Source organism: Malaya genurostris, chromosome 2 (assembly GCF_030247185.1).
Source record: "Malaya genurostris strain Urasoe2022 chromosome 2, Malgen_1.1, whole genome shotgun sequence".
In the NCBI taxonomy this organism is placed as follows: domain Eukaryota; kingdom Metazoa; phylum Arthropoda; class Insecta; order Diptera; family Culicidae; genus Malaya; species Malaya genurostris.
Window position 1 is genome coordinate 65201100 of NC_080571.1, and position 21602 is coordinate 65222701.

The following is a 21602-nucleotide window of genomic DNA, read 5'->3' on the forward strand; positions in this document are numbered from 1 at the left end:
TTGGCGATTATCCTGGACACAAACCAGGAATATTTCAATCCAAAACGAAATTCTCATTGACAACTATTTTTGTGACTAAAATCAGAAAATGTGTCTCTGTTTTTCTATCACCATCATTTCTGAAGGACAGCACAAAGAAAACAAAAATGAAATCTGGTTTTATTAACCAGTTTATTAGCCAAAAACGTATGAGTAGTGCCAAAACAATCCATTAAAAAGCTAAAAAGGACAGTCTTGTTGAAACTGCTTGCAAATTGTTTTGATGTTTTTCGCATGTGTTACGAAATATCCATATTTAAATTTCTAAACCAATATGTAAAAGTGTATTTATTCAGAATTGGTGCGCATTTGAAGTGATTGTGCGTAATAATTTTTTACGTGGAACAATGAAGTTTCGAATGTTTTACTCTAATTGTATATGTTAAATTAAGTTTTTTGTATCTTCCAACCTTCCGGGCTACGCCGTTCAGTGTACTATTTGTATTCGGTTTTTGTTTTTCGAGTGCTCAAAGTTTTCAGTGAGAGAGTCGATTTCGCGAAGTCGAATGAAGAAAACAGTGATTTAAAAGAAAAAAAATCAAAAAGAAGTTTATGTTTCGTTTATGTCTTTTTCTCCAATACAACATCGTATTTATACCTGCCAATATAGAAAAGACAAACGCGACTGAAATTTTTTTCGGTGGTAGTGTGCCATCTAATGGCTAGTAGTCATTACAGTGTTAACGTTTTTTTCGGTGACAGTGCGCCATATAGCTGCAAATTGCAGAAGCCAATTCAACCATTTATGTTGGTTGAAAACAACGTTTTATTTCTCTAATTCAACTAAAAAAATAGTTGAATGAAAATAAAGTGTGCCTTAGTTAGGAAATGACAGCACGTTCAATTGGTGAATTCAACTAAAAAATTAGCCATTTCAACAAATATTTTATTATTGTTAAGGTAATGAGAATTAAAAAATCTAAATTAGCAAAAGTAAGATTTTCAGTTGTCTCAAATCAGAAAATCAGAAAATCAACTAATTTTTTTGACAAAATGCTGATTTCGGTTTTCCGTGCATGAATTTGAATTTCTCACTGATTATTAATGCAATGAAATATACCATAAAACCGGTCATCATTCAAATACGCATACGTTCCTAAAAATGTAATGAAATTAATAGAGATGAATCAGAGCTACACCGCTTTTAAACCTGCGAAATACCATTTCCAACACTCATCTTATATAAGGTAGGGTAATATAAAGGGTGAATTTGATAAAAATGGTAACCCAAAATTCTTCTGTAACTTTTGAATCTAAATCTAGAGACGTCCGACCGTAAAAAAAGGTTTGAATACAACTGTGTCCCGTGTGAAAAGATCCTCTTAAAAGTATACGAGTGCCTAAAGGAGCCGTAAAAGTTGTTCAATGGACAGTAAAATGGTCAACAAAGTAATACAACCGTTAAAGAACCGTCTAAGAATGTCAATTCGAGATGTCGGTAAAAAATCGCTGTGTGAGTCGGTTTTGCGTGAACAAAATTCACTTTAGTTAAGCTCGACTTCCGTTAACGTCTTTAACTTTAAAGTATATTTTGTTGTCGAGATTTGATTCTCCGGAAAATGTTTGTTTACAAAAAGTTTTTGATCTGGTAAGAGATTCGCGAATGTGGTGAACAAAACGCTTCCTACATCACTTCCAACACTCACCAACGCACAAACTGCAATTTCATGCCATTAATTATGTGGCGATCTTACCATAAACTTTTCCTTGTTGATGTCTTCTGCAAAGTTGTAGGGGTTATTGACGCGGGCTGACGTGAATGAACAACCATGTTCCAGCACGCGTGTAAAGACAACTAGAAAAATTAACTTTTTACTGGAGACAGATAGAGAGTTTTCGTCTTCGACAATATTGTAGCTATTGCAATTTCTGGTAACTTTGCTGAAGAAAACATTTCGCTAACTATAACCGTTAACTCATTATTCGGTAATAATTGCAAAAAAAAGTTGCAAAAAACAGTTTTTTCGTTCTAACTTTTTTCACATTAATTCTAGAGAAACGATTTGTTGAACAAAGTGTTAGATTTTGTGAAAATACGTAAAATTGCAGAAAACTTCAAATGTTTTGAAATAATTATGGATGTTTGAAATAGTTATGGATAGTTTTATATAAAAAATAGTCATATTTCGTACTTAATTATTTCAGAAGGTTGCAAAAAGTTGCAGATCAAACTACTCTTGTTTAAAAGTACTTTTTATTTATATCAAAACCTTGATAAAAAGGGTTTGTATCCAATAGTATCCTAAGATTCTGTGAGCAAAAGTATATCTGATGTATATGATAATTATGAACTTTTAGTGGTTAAAAATATTCTTAAACATAAATAAAATGAACATAAGGTATATAAGTTCAACAAACTCTAATTCATCTTCTGAATCCTTTAAACTAGAAATATATGATGAATGCTTACACTTATCATTGTAACTCAAATATCTTTTTGCATCCGGTGAAAGGAACTTCATGGCGTTTTAGATAGTTTTCTCCAGTTAGTTACTACGGAAATAGAAGACAAAAAAGTGAACTTATATACCTTATATTATGTTCATTTTATTTATGTTTAAGAAAATTTTTAAATATTAAAAGTCCATAAATATCATATACATCAGATATACTTTCGCTCATAGCATCTCAGGATACTATCGGATACAAACCATTTCTTCAAGGTTTTGATATAAATAAAAAGTACTTTTAAACAAGAGTAGTTTGATCTGCAACTTTTTACAACCTTCTGAAATAATTAAGTTTTCTACAATGTTACGTATTTTTACAAAATCTAACACTTTGTTCGACAAATCGTTTCTCTAGAATTAATGTGAAAAAAGTTAGAACAAAAAACTGTTTTTTTACAACCTTTTAGTAATATTACCGAACAATGAGTTAACGGTTATAGTTAGTGAGATGTTTTCTTCGGCACAGTTACCAGAAATTGCAATAGCAACAATATTGTCGAAGACTCTATATCTGTCTCCAGTAAAAAGTTAATATTTCTAGTTGTCTTTACGAGCGTGCTGGAACATGGTTGACGTCAGACCGCGTCTATAACCCCTACAACTTTGCCAAAGACACCAACAAGGAAAAGTTCATGGTAAGGTCGCCATATAATTAAAGGCATGAAATTGCAGTTTTGAACCACTGTGCAACGGTTCGATTCATACGGAAGAGTTTGTTTAGAAGCGTCTCTTGCCATTCAGGAGCAAGACTCTTTGCAAGTGTATGAGTAATGTCAACAATGTGTGCGTAAAAACAAATTCCGGGGCTTCTTTTCCTGATTTTAATCAATAAATCATCCATATGATTGATATCATTCTGCTTAAAATTCTGCTGGATCATTCTGCTTAAAATTGAAATTCAAGAAAAGCGGAAATTTTAATCTAAAACTCTTCCTCTTCCCTTAAAACTGCTCGAGAAAAAATATTTCAGTCTCAGCTTACATCCACTAACACATTTGATTAGCAACAAACACATTCCTATATGGTTTTCCTCTTGCAGCAATTATTACGATATAAAGATTTACGTACCTTCTATAAGTAAACTCGAAAAAGGAACCTTTAATTTACCACGCGAAAGGCAATGGATATGGAATGTTGTCGTAAAACTATTTATTTTTCCGGAAAACTGCTTTTGTGAAAGAAAGTATTTAGTTTTGTTAATTTCGTGTAGCGCAATCTAATACAAATCCATTGAAGCAGTGTTGCTAACTTTTTTATTAGGGAATTGAAATCTACATTCATTAAATGTAAGCAATTTTCCATCAAACGTTGGTAAAAAATTTATCAAAACTGATATTTCATCCAAAAAGTCTGGCTTAACGTTCGTTTGAGAATAAATTATTGCTAAAAAAGATTGTTTGAAACTTAATCGTGCAAGCCACTTTGATAAACTGGTTGCACTGCATATATGAATACATAGATCTATGACATACGTACCAAATAAATTGAACGTAATACACAAATAACCAACACGAGTTAACTTGGTTTACTCTTGATCCTTAATAAGGATGCACAAAAAATATGAACCCGTCAAATTCGCCGGTACTTCGCCTAGTTGAGAAATTCGGGGCTTATATGTATATGGAACTTTGCGAACATCACAAAACTATTGAAATAATTCTGGAGTTTTAGAAAATGTGGGTAAAAACAACAAAAACACTGCGATAATCGATTGTACAAAATTTGATTGGTGGAGGTGCTTTCGGGAGGGGATGAGAAAATGAATTAAACAAATTTTATCAATCATAACTTCTTGAATTCGCAAAAAATTTCAACAAAATCAGATAATCGGTTTAATTTTGGTGAGTAAATGTCTATCACTTTTAACGAATACACCCCCTGTGTTATTGAAAAACGATCAATATCTTATCTCTCTATACATTATTCCACTAACCGGTCTCATTTTACTAAAAATAAGGTCGTCTAAATAACAATCTTCGCATATGGGGTATGTACAGTACGGATCCAACATTTTGGAGTCATCTCTAAGTGTTAAGCGGAAGTGTTCAAAAGTTTAAAAAAAATCAAAAAATTGAGTTGGTTCGAGAAAAGTGACTCGGATCCATCGGTCAGTCATCAGAAACCCAGGAACAAGGAAAGCCAAAGTAATGTTTGATCGTCTACTGACAATGACTATCGATTGGAATAGTTTCGAGGCAAGCTAAGAATTTTTTTACGTGTTTTGTTTCGCCGCTTCAAATGACGGTATTCAATTTTTAACACACTTCACCCTTAGATTTCGGAATCAGAAGTCGGATCCGAATGAATTTCCGGAAGTTTTGTATGAGACCATGAGACCTTTCGATTGAATCTAAGTTTGTTGAAATCGGTCACGCCATCTTTGAGAAAAGTGAGAAAATAATTTGAAATTAGAATTTTTTCACTAATCACACTGTAACTTCAGAACCGGAAGTCGGATCAAAATAAAATTCAGGAACTTTGTATAGGACAATTGTAGTTTTCAGTTGAATCTAAGTTTGTAAGAATCGGTTCAGCCGTTTCTGAAAAGTAAGTGCACTTATTTTCATTATTTTTTTGCACATATCACCCTGTAATTTCGGAACCGGAGGTCGGATTCGAATATAATTCAGGAACTTTGAGTGGGGTTACAAGACCTTTCATTCAAATCTTAGACATGTCCGAGAAAAGTGGACGCAAAACTGTTACATACATACATACACACACATACACACATACAGACATTTTGCGTACTCGACAAACTGAGTCGAATGGTATATGACACTCGGCTCTCCGGGCCTCGGTTCAAAAGTCGGTTTTCACAATGATTGCATAGCCTTTCTATATAAGAAAGGCAAACAACCATTACCAAATAACGTTAGTTTGCTTCTATGGAAGAGTTGAACGAAAGTATTTTGAAATATAACATGTAATACAAAAATTTAAGATAAGCTTGATTACACCTCTAGGTGGATTAAAAACAGATTTATTTTTTACATGCATGCGGTGTGAAGCCGTACTGAAATTCTTATTTATTTCCACAAATGCCATCAAACCGGACTCGTTTTGATTAATTTTTTTTTTTTTTAAGGTTCAAAATGTATAGTGAAGTAAAGTATCATCTTTTACATGATAGAAAAATGATCTACATGTAGAGTTTATCACCGAAATAGTGGTGAACTCAAACTTACTTTCTTTAATTCATGTAGTCATTTACGTTCTGACCAAAAAGGTCCTCTGAGACTAGAAGCCGTAATCAAATAAAAACTAAGGCATTTTACTACGAAAGAATTGAATATGCTGAAGTTACATAGTGGAACCGGCAGCATCGAGAAGATGTTGGATTTCGAGTCATATTGTTTTATGAATGTCCTCATTTTTCTAATACTTTCAACCGTTTTTCCGTAAGCGTTTCTGTTCATGTTTTTCAATCCAGTGTTCAGTCTGTAGTGAAAAGAATGCAGGGGGCAATTAAAGTACTTTAAACAAAAGCCGAACCTATTTTATTTTTACCGTATCGCTTCGGGTGCTCAACAGAATCAATACCAACCGACATCAAATTCCCATAGCATAAAAGTAAAACAACGGTACGTTTTTATGTTTTTTTTTGTGTCGCTCTTCGGTCCCCGTCATTATCCTAAAGACATGAGTCTATTACCGTAACATGTGCTCTAGTGTATACTACATGTTTTACTAGTACATATTACATCGAAAAAATCAATCTAAAGGTACGATAAACTTTACTGGTTGGTTGGTTACCATTTTCAACATTTACGAACATAAACCACACCACAGAGTTCCGGCTATGTATGAAAATGATGATATAGCATAGATGCAAACGAGAAGCCAAAGTGTTTCCAATTTCAAGGACAGCGTGAAAGTCGACTTATCTTTTCTCTGTTCCCACTGATTCCACTGATTCTACTGCCCGCGTGCGGTGCGAGCGCTCCGCTTCCCATTCGCTAGCCTTCCCGTCAGCCGAAATAGCTCAGTTGGGAGAGCGTTAGACTGAAGATCTAAATGTCCCCGGTTCAATCCCGGGTTTCGGCAATGGTGGCATATTTTTTTTTAAATTTTCGCCATTGCATCAACGGCCATGCTTGAGCCCTTTAATTGCGTTCAGTAGAATACAATGCTTTGTCGGTCGGCGAAAATGGCGGCTTGTCAGTTTCACAGCGAGCGATCATTAACGAGGGGGTTTCCCTGCGTAAAACAAAACACGTGTGAGAGGGTTGCAAATTTATTGCATGGCGGTTAGAATTTACGAGTTTGATTAAACGTTTCCATCGTTAAGCGGTTCTGCTGTTTGCTGTTGTATGTTTCTTCTACAACCAGCGGAAAATAAGATATTTATGTATTCTCGAAGGGGTTGTTGTTGTTGTGTTGGCATTTGCGTTCGCATCGTACATAGCATAGTGGTTCTGGTGCTGAAAAAGCTCGCGGAAAAAGAGACGTTTCGTTTCGTTTCGTATCGTTTCTGGTGTGCGAATAAGGTGTGGCCAAAAGGGATTTTTCATTTTCAAATTAATGGGATTTGTACGTGCAGAAATTGAGACAAAAGGTACACATTCATCATACCCCTTTTTATTGCAATGGTAGCTGCTAGTCGCGGTCGTTCGGGGAAAAGCAGCGGAAAATAAATGAACTTTGCTTGTATTGTAATTTGTAATAATTTTGCTCGTTGAAATATATATGACATAAACGGCACTAAGGGGACTGAGGGAGTTTGCGTTAATTACGTCACGCGAAGTTGTACTTTGTCTTTGCGAGAAGAGAACAGATTGCATCCATCCATCCATCCATCCGCTCTTGAGACTCATCGTGATTCATGAATTGCATCTTAGTTCATTTTGTTGAAGCAATTTTTAATTTATAATGAATTAATTGTATTAAAAAATTCTTATCGTCAGCCGAAATAGCTCAGTTGGGAGAGCGTTAGACTGAAGATCTAAATGTCCCCGGTTCAATCCCGGGTTTCGGCAATGGGAAGTAATTTTTTTCTATTCTGAAGTACTGCCGATTACATTGCTATAACCCTGACTAGGAGCGGGGTTGTTCGTTGAGATTTTTTTCTCTTAGATTATCGGTAAATATTTTTCATCGTGTGATGAGCTCGAGTATGGATGAATCGACTGTCTTACAGTCAGAATCGATGATTGTGTATCAGATGACTGTATTTTAATGACGGTAATTTTTCTCTGAAAGGACCACGGTGATCTTAAAAATTTACAACGTAATCCAGAAAACAGATGATGCCAGAATTCCGCAAAATCAACTGTCGCCAACTGGTGTAAGATCAACCGATTAATTCTGAATCCCAAGAAATGTTCGATCATTACATTCACACGGCTATTACGATCTGCCATACGATCTACTTTTTAATATTTTAAATAATCATTAGGACTAAATTGTGTCTGTTGAACTGGAACTTATATACTAACTTACTAAATAATACAGAGAGCAAATAGATTCAATTGAAGATTGCATCGATTTTTGTCGGAATTTGCTTATAATATTATGTGACATTATATCTAATGGTTCTATATTTGTGAGTCTGTGTAACTCATTTGTACTAAACCAGGGAGGACGCTTCAAAATCATTTTCAGAATTTTATTCTGAATCCTTTGAAGCGTATTCTTCCTGGTGGAACAACAACTTGACCATACATAATGATACTACTCTAGTTTTAAGTTAGACGATAATTAAGATTAGTAAATACCCTTGGCATCTTAGAGCTTAAGCAGTGTGCCTTAATATTATATTATATTATTGAATAAAAAAAAACAACTTGACCAAATTGGTACTGCATAAAGCATGGCTGGTCTGAAAATTTGTTTATAAATTAACCATTTGTTTTTTAGATAGAGCTTAGAATTTCTGTTCATAAGAGGATATAAACATTTAATATATTTATTACACTTTACCTGGATTCCTTCAATGCGATCCTTGAAAATGAGTTTTTTGTCATACGTTAAACCTAAGTACTTTGTTTGATCAGACCATGTCAATTCCAAGCCATTCTATTTGATAATGTGATTATTATTTGGACATACTTTGCATTCAAGTCCCCTGTTACGAAAAATTTCGGTCGACATCTTGTGAGTTTTCGCAAATCGCCTTTAGAAAAATTTAATTGTTCGCCGGTGCATTGGAATGGCAAATATGCTCCAGCGATGAAATAAATTCCATTCAACTTCGATTATCAAAGTTATTATTGAAAGAAGGTAAAATTCGATGTTTAATTTGCCGTTGGACAAAAATGGTAACTCAACCACCCATTCCAGTAAACCTGTCAAATCGATGAACCACATAATGTGGATTGCTTTTCAAATTGACAGTTGGATGAAGAAATGTTTCTGTCACAATGACAATATGAATTTTGTGAACTTTTCGAAAATTATAAAATTCATCTTCACTCGATTTTAAAGATCGAGCATTCCAATCGAAAATATTCAAATAATTATTTAACATCACTGTTAAATTTTTAATTTATTATAATATTATTTGCAAATTGCCATCCAACTTGAAATGCTTCAAAAAGTTATGAAGTCGAATTCATTTGGAAGATCATTTGAAAAAGTTGATCTTGTAAACGATTTAAAGCTTAAATTGCCCGACGTTTCGGCCGTTTTTGGTGGCCTTTATCAATGGAAACTGCGAAGTTGTGTTTTTATTATTGACAAAAAGAAGGTACAAAAAGTTACATAAATACAAAATTCTACAAACATATTTTAAACTCACTTTAGTCAATTCGTTTTTGTCTTACAAACTTAGATTCAAATGGAAGGTCTCACGGTCTCATACAAAGTTCCTGAATATCACTTGGGTCCGACTTCCGCTTTCGAAATTACAAGGTGATATGCACCAAAAATGTGGATACAATGCATTAAACATGTGAAAATAATGTCACTCACTTTTTTCGGAGATGGCTAAACCAAATTAATAAACTTAGATTCTAATAAAAAATGTGAGGTGTCATACATACAAATACAAAGTTCCAGAATTTTTTTTGGAACCGACTTTCGGTTCCGGAAGTACAGTGTTATAGGGGCAAAAAATGTGAAAATAATGTCACTATTTATTCTCGGAGATGTTTATACCGATTTTCACAAACTTAGAGTGAAATGAAAGTTCTTATGGTCCCATACAAAGTTTCTGAATATCACTTAGATCCGAATTCTGGTTCCGGAAATACAGGATGATAAGCACCAAAAATGTGAAATCACTTAATTTCCTCGAAGATGGTTGGACCGAGTTTCACAAACTTAGATTCAAATTGAAGGTGTCATGGTTCCAAACAAAGTTCCGGAATTTCTTATATATCCAACTTCCGGTTCCGGAATTACAGGGTGATATGCACCAAAAATGTGAAAATAATGCACCAAAAATGTTTAAATAATGTCACTCACTTTTCTAGGAGATGGAAGTTTTTAAGATGCCATAAGAAATATCCCAATTTTCATTCGGGTCAAACCCTTTGTTCCGGAGATAGGGTGCTCAGTATGAAAACGTCAAATTCAGGATAAGTTAATAAGCTACTTCTTTGTATTGACTAGTGATTGTCTCTAGTTTGCAGACCATGAGACTCTGTAACCAAATATACCATTGATAGTCCCATAAATGATTTGCTGAATTTTATCCAAGTCCGAATACCGGTAAATTTTTTTTTCTTCAAAATTCACTTAAATTCAAATGTAGTTGTATTATGCAACAGAAATCTTCAGAACTATTTTCTGAATTTTTTTAAAATGTATTTCCGAGAATTTCTGCTGTAATATCTAGCATCATTCCACCACTAGGTGGATTAAAACAGGGTTTTTATTTTACATTCGAAGAAATAGGTGCCTAAGAAAACCTAGGTGTGGAATTCGCCTATTCGTCCTAAGATGACTATAGAGTGTTTGCAGAGATGAAAGTGAATGTGAACAGAAAAGAGAAGAGAAGGGAAGAAAAGAAAAGAAAAAAGGAAAGAAGTGAAGAGAAAAGAAAAAAGAAGAGAAGAGCAGAGAAGAGCAGAGAAGAGAACAGCAGAGAAGAGAAGAGTAGAGAAGAGAAGAGAAGAGAAGAGAAGAGAAGAGAAGAGAAGAGAAGAGAAAAGAATAGAAGAGACTCAGTATCTGAAACAAATAGCAATGTGGATTGCAAATTCACTTTTTTAGGCAATTCTCAAACCAACGTTTAAGGCCATCGTCCAAGAACCATGTGCGCGGGTGGTTTCGATTTTTTCGATGGAATCTTGAAAAATTTGCCAAAACCAAATGCATACAGATCTTTGAAAAACTTGTATCTACCTGTAGGGCTAAATTGGTTGAAAAGTTCAGGAATTTTCCGAGTGTTATCAAAAATAACTTTGAAAAATGAGTGTTTTTGTGATATTTTACAATTATTTGAAAAATTAAGTGATGACATGATAATTTTTTTTCGAATAAAACTTTTTCTGGCTACAAGGAAAATCAACGAATTTCATATAACCGGTTTTGTTGTATTTTGACGATTTGTAAGTACTAAATGAAATACAAATTATTTCGCAACGATACTAATTCAATTTATAAACCTAACAATTTTAGTTTTGTGAAGTTTTCTACATTTTCCACAAAATAAGATCAATTTAGCAATGAGCTGAAGAAAATCCGCTTCAGTTTGAATGTGTGTAATAATTGTGAAAGATCACACAAACACTCATTTTTCAGCGCCTTTTTTGTGTAACACTCGGAAAATCTTCCGAATTGTTCAACCATTTTTACCCTGATGATAGATAAAAGTTTTTCAAAGGTCTGTATGTTTCTAGTTTTGGAAAATTTTTCAAAATTTTTATCGAAAATTTCCCAAAACAACTAGCGCGCATGGTACTTGGACGATGGCTTCAACATGCTAACGAACAAGTTTAAAAATGACCTATATGATCGCATATTTAAACGTACTGGAATCATACACGAATAAAAATACATTACCGGTACCACGATTAAGAAATTATGAAAATCATGTAACGTGTCTTTTCGTCAGTTCATACCTACTATTAATGATATTATGAGCAATTATGGTTAAAATCATGAAATTTTTTTTGGGATTTACTCACAAAATTATTAGTTATAGACATGGTCTCATGAGGAGTAATGCTTCTTGTTTTTCATGGATTTGTTTCGTGTAAATTCCAAATCCGTGTTTGCCGTGGAACAAACTTTAGGACTCATTAGTAAAAGTCATTGATTTCGAGAAAATGAAAGTCACAAATAAAGGTTGGCACAAGTAACTGTTAGTATCAGAACCAGTGCGGTACAATTTCATTTTCGAATGAAATTATTTTGATAGAAATGAAACGACTGGTCTTTCATTGTCAGTGTATTTCAAATCATTCAATTGACTGTTGTGATCATAATCAAATGAGATCCACTGGATTCATCGTCAATTGAATAACCATACCTAGTCATTTGAAATTTCGCTTGCTCCGTTTCCAGAGCGAATGAACCGGCGACAGTGAACAAGTTCGAATGAATAGGCATGAACCAGAGGTGGAAATAAGCCCATTTTACGCACGGAAATGTGAATCAAGATTTTCGATTGTGAATCATAAAACCGAACACAGTGAATTAAAAAGTTGTGTAACAAAACTAAAATTGCGATTATTTTTTAAATTGTTGGAACTCTATATTACACAGAGTATTCATTCTCAGAAGACAACCATGCGCGGGTGAAGAGCTTTAACTGCTCTCACAAAAACTCGTTCGCGCATTTATATACCGCGTAATGAATGTACGACGCTTGGTACGTTCTCAGCGCATTTAGCAAAGAACGAGGTTCGAGTGATCCAGTCACATAAGAATAGGCGTCGCAACATGTGCTAATTAACTCTCCTATAAGTCCCCGATCACAATATAACATAAACTGCTACGCACTGATGAGTCTAAGACGAAACGTAAAATCAAGTGACAATATAACATTTATACAATTTTATAAGAATAATTAAGCCCTACATTTTTTGGCAGTTTCTACATTTTTTGGTGTTTTCTGAGACTTGTTTAATTACTTTCTTCGGCGTACTGCACAATTGTTGATAATTAGCTTTTTTTTATCTACTTCTTGAAAATCCTGGTGCGATCTTGTCCCACACCACCTTCAAGTTTATTTAAAATTGTTTGCGTGGTCGTACATAAAAACCATTCAAATATAATCTAGAATGAAATATAGTAATCACGTTAGTAATTTTAATTATATTGAACTACTTTTTAAACCTTATCATATCGATAATCGGAATAATTTTTTAAAGAATTTCGATTCCGAAAAATATTTTAAAAGACATATTTTATCGAACTTAATTCGTCAAGATAAAAATATCTGATTTCTACACAATTAGACTAAAATGAAAGGTTCGTCATCAATATCCAGTATTAAAAAATCTTTAAGATCTCAAACAACTTGTAGGTTAAATAGTGGGTTCCAAGCAAATACGTTTAATTATTACAACAAACGACTTTGAATCTGTTAGATAAAATAGATAACATTCAATACGTGGAATGAATCTCGCAGCCGAGGGAAACACGTAGAAAGTTTCTATGCAAAATCAACACATTTGCTCTGGAAGTACCGGCTAAGATTTTATCTGGTTATCACATTTAAAGTTTTTTTTGCTCGGTTCTTGCATTAAAAATATCTTTATACGTTTTCTGCTCAGGAAAGTTCAAGTCCGGTTTTGGCACACAAAATATTAATTCGATTCGGTTATTCAAAACTAATTAGAGGGGGTTTCAACGATAAGTTTCACTTATCAGCCGTTCATATAAGGCTCAATCAATTTTGGAAATCTGCTATGTTTCAAACAGTATCATCCAACAGCGAATTTTTGATAAAAAAAACTTTGGAAATTGATGTTTCATTTATATCTATTAATGTTAACTTGAATATGTGTATTAGGCCGCAGAAAACTTTTTTGTTGTTGTCGCACATTTGAATCACCATGTAAAAATCTTAAATTATTGTGGTCTATAACTCCAAAATGCAACTGGTATCGATTGATTCCCACGAACTTAGATTCAAAACATAGCTATTATGAATTGATTCTGCGATTCCCGAATTATGTGCCTTTTAACTTTATGGTTGTTAACCTCTCTGGATCAGAAAAGTCCACCAAAGAAAATGAAAACTGGCAGATAAATGATCACAAAAAGTTTATAAATCTTCAAAACTGGCCTCGCACATACATTTCAAGTTACTTTCTATGTCGAATATATGAACAGAATCAGGAATATATTCAAAAAATTATGGTAAGTTTAATTTTTATGCTCATTTCATAGAACGCTTCTACGGCTTCTAGGCATATTTGCATCTAATTAAAAAGCTCTACTAATATGTAAAATATCCTGCAGTTGAATTCTTGAACTTTACAGGCAGTGTGAAACTGTCAACTTCGAAGATACCCTTGAATCAGGGCTTGAAAAATCAGGATAAAAAAAATCATCAAATCATAATCATTAGCGAAGATTCCCAATAAAGATCACCACTGATTTAATCCTTTTAAGAATAGTTGATCAGTGATCTTTGCATCACATCGATCAAATTCAATACTGATCTTCCGTCACACAAAATCGGTAATGATATTGAGCTACTATTAGCACACTGCATAGGTTCCTGTAAGATCAAATCACTAGACGATTCGATCAGCTATGAGCATTGTGGAAGAAAATCATATATGAACAAGATCAGACATGAGTGCCGATTGATTTACGTCTAAAATCGTTGATCCCGATGAGTATGAAAATTAGTGACAACAGTAATCCTACAGGAATTTTTTAACTAAGGATAACGCGTATCAATAAGAATTTTAAAATCGTAGAAAGTGTGAAAATTTTGTATCTTTGAAAAATTTAGTGAGGAATATTAAAGAAGCATGTACATCAATGATTTTTGTCAATGAGGGTGCTCAAATTGGGGAAAAATTGTCAATTTGTAACGTTCAGGAATGCTCTTTTAACAGTCCTTATCACCAGAGTGGGGAAAAACACCGGTTTCGTTACGGCACGGTGTATGAAGTTTAAACTTATGTTCTCGTTTGATAAAAACCGTGTTCGCTTTTGCAACCAGTTGTTTAATTCGTTAACACTAGATGAAGGTTTAATGAAAATAATCAGTTTGGATCGTAATCACATTGATAATGTTAGTTTAAACATTTTCACTGCGCAAGAGCAGTTCGCAATGCAAAATTAGTAGATAAATATACCACACCAAATAGTGATTATAACGACAAAAGACTTTGTTTTACTTTTACTGATGATGTTCGTGCACTATTTAGATTAAACCCAATAAAACGCTATTTGACGTGAATTTTATTTATAGCATTAACAGGAGCGCAACATTTAGAGCAGCGTTTGAATGGTGCATTTGAATTGACGTAGCAAAGTCCTGCACTCCTGTTACTTTTGTGTAGGATATTCAAGCTAAATAGGGTAATATTAATCAGCTCCATGGCACGCTTTGCGATTTTACGTGTTTTTCTTATCATTATAATTATTATTTATCGCAGCATGTATGTTGACATTATTAGCTGTTTATATTGATTATATCAATCAACCACGACGGTATTGGTGAATAAATTTCAAAAACATCACGAAGTGTGAAATTTCGATACGACGGACGAAATAAACTCACCTAACGAGCCTAAAATTATTGATATCGGATAATCCATAGCCGAGAAAATTGAGCTGTAATCAGTTTTGACGTTTACATCACTTATATTATTATATCACCGGAACCGTAAGTGACAGCCATTTGAACTTCAAACCAGTTTAATGAACACAGAATAGCATTAAAACGAGCCTAACTTTGTTGAAATGTGGATTCCGAATTAGACAGTGATACTGATAACGAGGAAGACATTTTTAAATTCTGAGTTAAACCAAAATTCATCATTGAAATATCTACAATAAATAGGTGATATGAAAAGTAATACTAACTATTTATATTCACTGTGAATCAAAAAATTCGCTTATTTCCTCCCGTGGCATGAACATCGGTTCGATGACAGAAAATTATTCCGACCGGTACAAAAAACATACGGTAACGGTTTCCATTGAAGTTTACAGTTATCGCCAGGAAGTGTGAATATATACTTTTTGAGTTTTTGGTATGCATTGAGACGTATTCCAAAATATTAGAAATGAAGATTGGAAGAGAAAGCAATAAATTTAAGTACATTCTGTGATTGACCGTGTTTATAGTTAATTTATTATCACCAGGAGTTTATTTGATCCCTCAGTCAATTGAAAGAGATGTTTGTTATTTCAAGGGAGAAACTGACGTCGGTTTAACTGAGTTTCCAAATCCCATATAACAAATGAATTTGAACAAACACTACGTTCTTGACCGATTTTAAATACAATCTGAGTTTTTTCCTCAATAAATCAGGTTCAGGATCGTAGTGCTAGCTTTTACAAGTTCAAATCGAATCTAAAATATTTCCTAACTAGAGCCAACGGAGATTTTTACTTGGCTTCAATTGAAAGCGTTTTTTTTATTCAGCACTCTAAAAATATGTTTACTCGTTCAAAGGGAGAGCACAATTGAATTGATAACTGATTTAATTTCCACTTAGAAAAGTGAATAAAAACATGCCACATGTTGCTGGTGCTTCTGCAATCTGTGCGAACTGAACTTCATTCAGCTCGATTCAATCGTTTTGCATCACAGTAATGCTGTGTGTGCTTGTTGGAGTTATCCTACTGCGGAATTTTGCTTCTATTCTCTTCTCACACACAACGAACTGAAATCTAGATAATTTGGAAATTATTGAGGTTGCACAAAGGGCAGATTTTGGAAAAGTTCTTCAAAAAACTTTCACCTCCTGCAACACTCTAGTACCAAATCACACAGAGCAATCCAATTACAAAAAGGGATTCTTTCTAATTGTAACATTCCTATCTAGATTTTAACGAGCAACCCGAGTCCCCCCTGTAGAATTCCCTTTCACTTTGATGCAAAAGGAAACTGTCCTATGGTTGAATGTATTTTATTGTTCGCCTGCCACCCTCCGTTCCCGTTAGTCCATTTGAGCACCCATGCGAATCTCTCTCTCACAAGTGAGAAGGTGAGAATCCGGGGGTTATGTAGATATGCCATTAGATTCTGGCTTCTAGCACAAAAACTAACCATCAACGATGATGATGGTGTTTTTTGTCCATCTTAAACCGAACATAAGTTTTATATTACAACGATTATGCCTTGACTCTTGCAGATTTACCTGCTGGTTCAGTTGGTCAAAAAGTGGGATAATGAACGGGGGAGCGATCTCCAAATAAATTATGTGATTGCAGGCACTTCGGACCGGCTTACAATGTCTTAATGGGATACACAATTAGAAGAAAAAAAATGCGTTCAATCTTGATTTAGTGCAACAGGTTCAGGGTTGAATCCTTTTTCGAGCCCCCGAAGTGTTTTGCTTTTCTTTGCGAATTCTTACTGCTTTGTTCTGTAAGATGTCCATTCTGTTGAATGACGGAAAGGAAATTTGATACGCGTGTGCACACATGTGTTAGAATCTGCGTCTGCTGCTGGCAGGTTTATTAACAAATGGGGTAATTTATGACGTCAAGTCACTCGTCGTACTCGGGAGCGTGTGGCACTTGGAATGTGGATGGTACTGGAGAGCAGAAAAAAAACGAATCAGTTGAATTATATATTTCAGTTCCTTCCTTAAGCGTACCTCTTTCCCATTGGGTCCCAGAATCAGCCGCCATAGGATCGTTCTCAGCTCAATCCTTTTGTTCAATGAACAAATACCTCCAGTTCCAGTCGTTTTTGCGCACTATTCGTGGATAAAGTTTGTCTACACATCGACCTTTAAATCTTGTATTCTTAAATTGCCTTCATAAATAACCTTAATTAACATTTGGGCCCAGCTGGAGGTACTCCGGCGTGACTCAAGCTTGCTGTTTTTTTTCACCTTCCACCAATGATACTGAGCTGGAAAAAAATATGTATGAAAGTGTTTGGTTCGATGTCGCCCCGGTGGACTCAGCGGAACCGATTTATGAGGGGTTAAGAAAGCCATTCCGTCAGCTCCTGACAATAGATTATTTGCTATGACCCAGAACCTGTAGCGTTTGTACCTTACGATCTCGAACGATTTCATTAGAGTTACAAATCACGATCCATTGCTAGAATTACTCATGAGATGCTTGGTTCATTGAACCTAAACTCAGTTGGAACAGTTATTTAAAAAAAATCAACAGTAATCTAAAATACATGATATTTTCAATAAGCCATTAAATCAGCTCAACTCGATTCAATTACGTCCATTTTGTAATAGCGTTCTAGTGACCGGTTCCGGTGGTTTTGGTGAATGGAATAAAATTATCTAAACTAGGGATCGACAATTAGGGTTTATCGCGAAGATACCAAAACAATTGTTTGATTCTTACTGTTTAAAAGCTCTCTACTGTTCGGCCAATACTTGAGAATGCTACAAGCTGTTGAACGGAAAAGTCGACAGCCCTAATCAACTGTCATCGTTAAGCATCCGAGTGCCATCCAGATCTCTGCGTCGTACCTAATTTCCATCGTTCTAACTTCGGATTTGACGAACCGGTTAAAGTCAATGATCCGCACTTTTATGTCTATCTTGCGGATTCATAACACGGATTGAAACTAATCCATTCATATAATAATGGAATCGAACAAAATAAATAAATGAATATAAAAATAAATAAATGAAAATTCGTTGAGTCCCATAGCCTACTGTGAGATTGTATCCGGATCTGACTTCCGATCCGGAGTAATGAGGTAAAATGTGTTACGTCTTACTTTACTATGGGGCGCCATTAAAAAATTCACTCTATACAAGAATGAGCAGAATTTAATCGTGAAGATCTCTTGTTTTACTTATGGCAGCAACTTTTTTTTCTTCATACTATCGAAAATATGTTCAGCAGTTGATGATAAAACTTTCAGCAGCACAAGATAACTACAAATAACATAAAATTGAAGCTTTCTAAAGTGTATAGTATGACCGAGCATTAGGATGAAATTCAGTGCCAAAATAAGACGCGCCATATTTCAACCACATAACTTGAACGAACCGTCGCACAAAGCGTAACGTGCGAAAGCGACACACAGAAATTCGGATTATTTTCAGTGATTAAGCGCAGTGGGCGTACGACACGTTTCATTCGCTGGTAGTACAGGCACTATCAGGAATCAGAACAAATTGGCTCAAATGGCACGTTCCCCTTGATATTTGGAGATTTGTGCCTCGGCACTAACGACGGTGAATTTGGTCTTTCAATTTATATACAAAACGTTCTTATAATTGATTTTTTCGTTTATAGTAAAGTTTTCCATTCCAAAAACTTTCGCCTGATGACTGTACTTTACCTAGTTGATTCCAAATATGCATCATTTTATAAATGAACTGAATAATATTCAAATCATTCCAATTCAAACCAAGTACCGTAGATGGAAGTAGTTTCGAACAAATCAAATGCTTATGCTAATGCATACCTCTACTCATATCAACGTTTCAGGGTAGAGTTGCTGCACGCGAAACAGTTTTATGTACACGCAGAATAATCTCAATTGCTCTGAACAACAAATTATCAGTTGTTTATCAAACCAAAAAGAATAGTTGTTTTAAACCAAGAAATCATAGATTTTTTTTTTCATAAATACGTTTATTTCATAGGCAATATACATAAGTTTTTCTTCGCCGTGGCATCTACAATACATAGTACTTTAAACCTAATACATTTCGAATATCATATTAGTATGTTGGTATTCATTAGTTAATCTAAACACTGTTTTTATCAAGCGAGTTGCTATTATAAATTACATTAAATGAAATATATTTATTTTGTACATGATCTTATAACTATTTCAGGATTGTTTGTATCAGTTCATCACTTTTATTTAATATAAGATAGCTGGCTATTGGTTGAACTCATGGAAGAGAAAACAATCTAACATAAAATAAAATTTAAATTGGAACTCCAATGGACTTAATGAAATAATAAAGAAGTTTCATGTAAGGAACGTCACGACAAGCAAGAATGTCGCGAACTGGGACATTGGATAGTCTACCTTGGGTACGCAAGGAATTTATTAGTTGAGATCTGACATCACGATACTCCACGCATGTCCAAACAACATGGTCAATATCGCGGTAACCTTCGCCACAAGCACAATGATTAGTCTCGGAAAGTCCAATTCGAAGGAGATGTGCATCTAATGTGTAGTGATTGGACATGAGTCTGGACATCACACGAATGAAATCTCTACTCACATCCAGTCCCCTGAACCATGCCTTTGTCGATATTTTAGGAATAATTGAGTGCATCCACCGACCCAGATCATCTTTATCCCAAGAAGCTTGCCAGCTGGCAAGTGTTCTTTGGCAAGACGCGCTATAGAATTCATTGAAAGCAATTGGTCTCTCATAAATTTCACCCTCAATAGCACCACGTTTGGCTAAAATATCGGCTCTTTCATTGCCTGGAATGGAGCAATGAGCCGGGACCCAAACTATTGTGATTTGATAATTATTATTCAATATGACGTTCAGGCACTGTTTTATTTTGCCCAAGAAAAACGTTTCATTTTTGCCAGCAGCCTTTGAGCGAATGGCTTCAATTGCACTCAGACTATCTGTGAAAAAAAAAAAATAATGGTTTGGAGATAATGTGACGATTACACTCAAACTATAATGAACTGCTGCTAACTCTGCTATATAAACAGATGCAGGTTCTTGAAGCCTAAAGGAGACCGAAACATTATTGTTGAACATACCAAACCCTGTCGCTTCTTCAATTCGCGATCCGTCCGTGTAAAACATTTTCTCAGGGTCGATATGCCTGAACTTACTTGTAAATATTTTTGGGATTTCCAACGAGCGTAGGTGTTCCGGGATTCCACGCACTTCGCGCTGCATGGATGTGTCGAAAAATAAAGTTGAGTCAGGGACATTTAGGAGGCTGACACGGATAGGAATATATCTTGAAGGGTTGATTTCCTGTGACATATGGTTAAAATATACTGTCATGAATCTTTTTTGAGATTGAAGCTCAACTAGCCTTTCGAAGTTATTAATAACCAGGGGATTCAGTACCTCACATATTATTAGCAGTCGCGATGAAAGCTCCCAAAAACGATCTTTCAATGGAAGAACTCCCGCCAGAACTTCAAGACTCATTGTATGTGTCGAATGCATACACCCTAAAGCAATTCGCAAACAACGATACTGAATTCGCTCCAGTTTGATAATATGAGAGTTTGCAGCGGAACGAAAGCAAACGCATCCATATTCCATCACTGAAAGTATCGTTGTCTGATACAATTTTATTAGATCTTCCGGATGAGCACCCCACCAAGATCCTGTTATTGTTCGAAGAAAATTTACTCTTTGTTGGCATTTTGTTATCAGAAACCTAATGTGTCCTCCCCACGTGCATTTGGAATCAAACCACACTCCAAGGTATTTGAAAGTCAAAACCTGTTGGATCATTCTTCCCATCATATGAAGCTGAAGCTGCGCGGGATCATGCTTTCTTGAAAAGACGACCAGCTCTGTTTTCTCCGCAGAGAATTCGATACCCAGATGGACAGCCCAAACGGACAAGTTATCTAAGGTATCTTGCAATGGTTTTTGCAGATCAATAGCTTTGGGTCCAGTAACTGAAACTACGCCATCATCTGCCAATTGTCTTAGTGTACATGGGGATACTAGACAGCTGTCAATGTCATTCACGTAAAAATTATAAAGGAGCGGACTGAGGCATGAGCCTTGCGGTAGACCCATGTAGCTAATTCTGAATGTTGCCAAATCGCCATGTGAAAAATGCATGCGTTTCTCTGACAAAAGGTTGTGCAAATAATTATTTATAACCGCTGGGAGTCCATGTTGGTGAAGCTTGTCTGAAAGAACATCAATGGAAACTGAATCAAATGCTCCTTTAATGTCTAAAAATACAGATGCTATTTGTTGCTTTTGAGCGAAGGCAATTTGGATGTCAGACGAAAGTAATGCAAGGCAATCATTCGTCCCTTTATTTCTACGGAAGCCAAACTGAGTATCTGACAACAAACCGTTCGTCTCGACCCAAGTGTCGAGACGTCGTAGAATAATTTTTTCGAACAAT

General features: G+C 35.0%; 1 protein-coding gene and 2 non-coding genes across 12 annotated transcripts in view; all 3 read left to right on the forward strand.

Annotated features, from left to right (window-relative positions):
* The window catches only part of LOC131427464 (protein winged eye), a 758071-nt gene that overhangs the window by 137184 nt on the left and 599285 nt on the right, over positions 1-21602 (forward strand). The gene's annotated exons all lie outside the window — the stretch shown is intronic.
* Trnaf-gaa (transfer RNA phenylalanine (anticodon GAA)) lies at positions 6464-6536 on the forward strand. Its single transcript has one exon. It is a non-coding gene; the product is annotated as a tRNA-Phe (tRNA).
* Trnaf-gaa (transfer RNA phenylalanine (anticodon GAA)) lies at positions 7396-7468 on the forward strand. The gene has a single exon. It is a non-coding gene; the product is annotated as a tRNA-Phe (tRNA).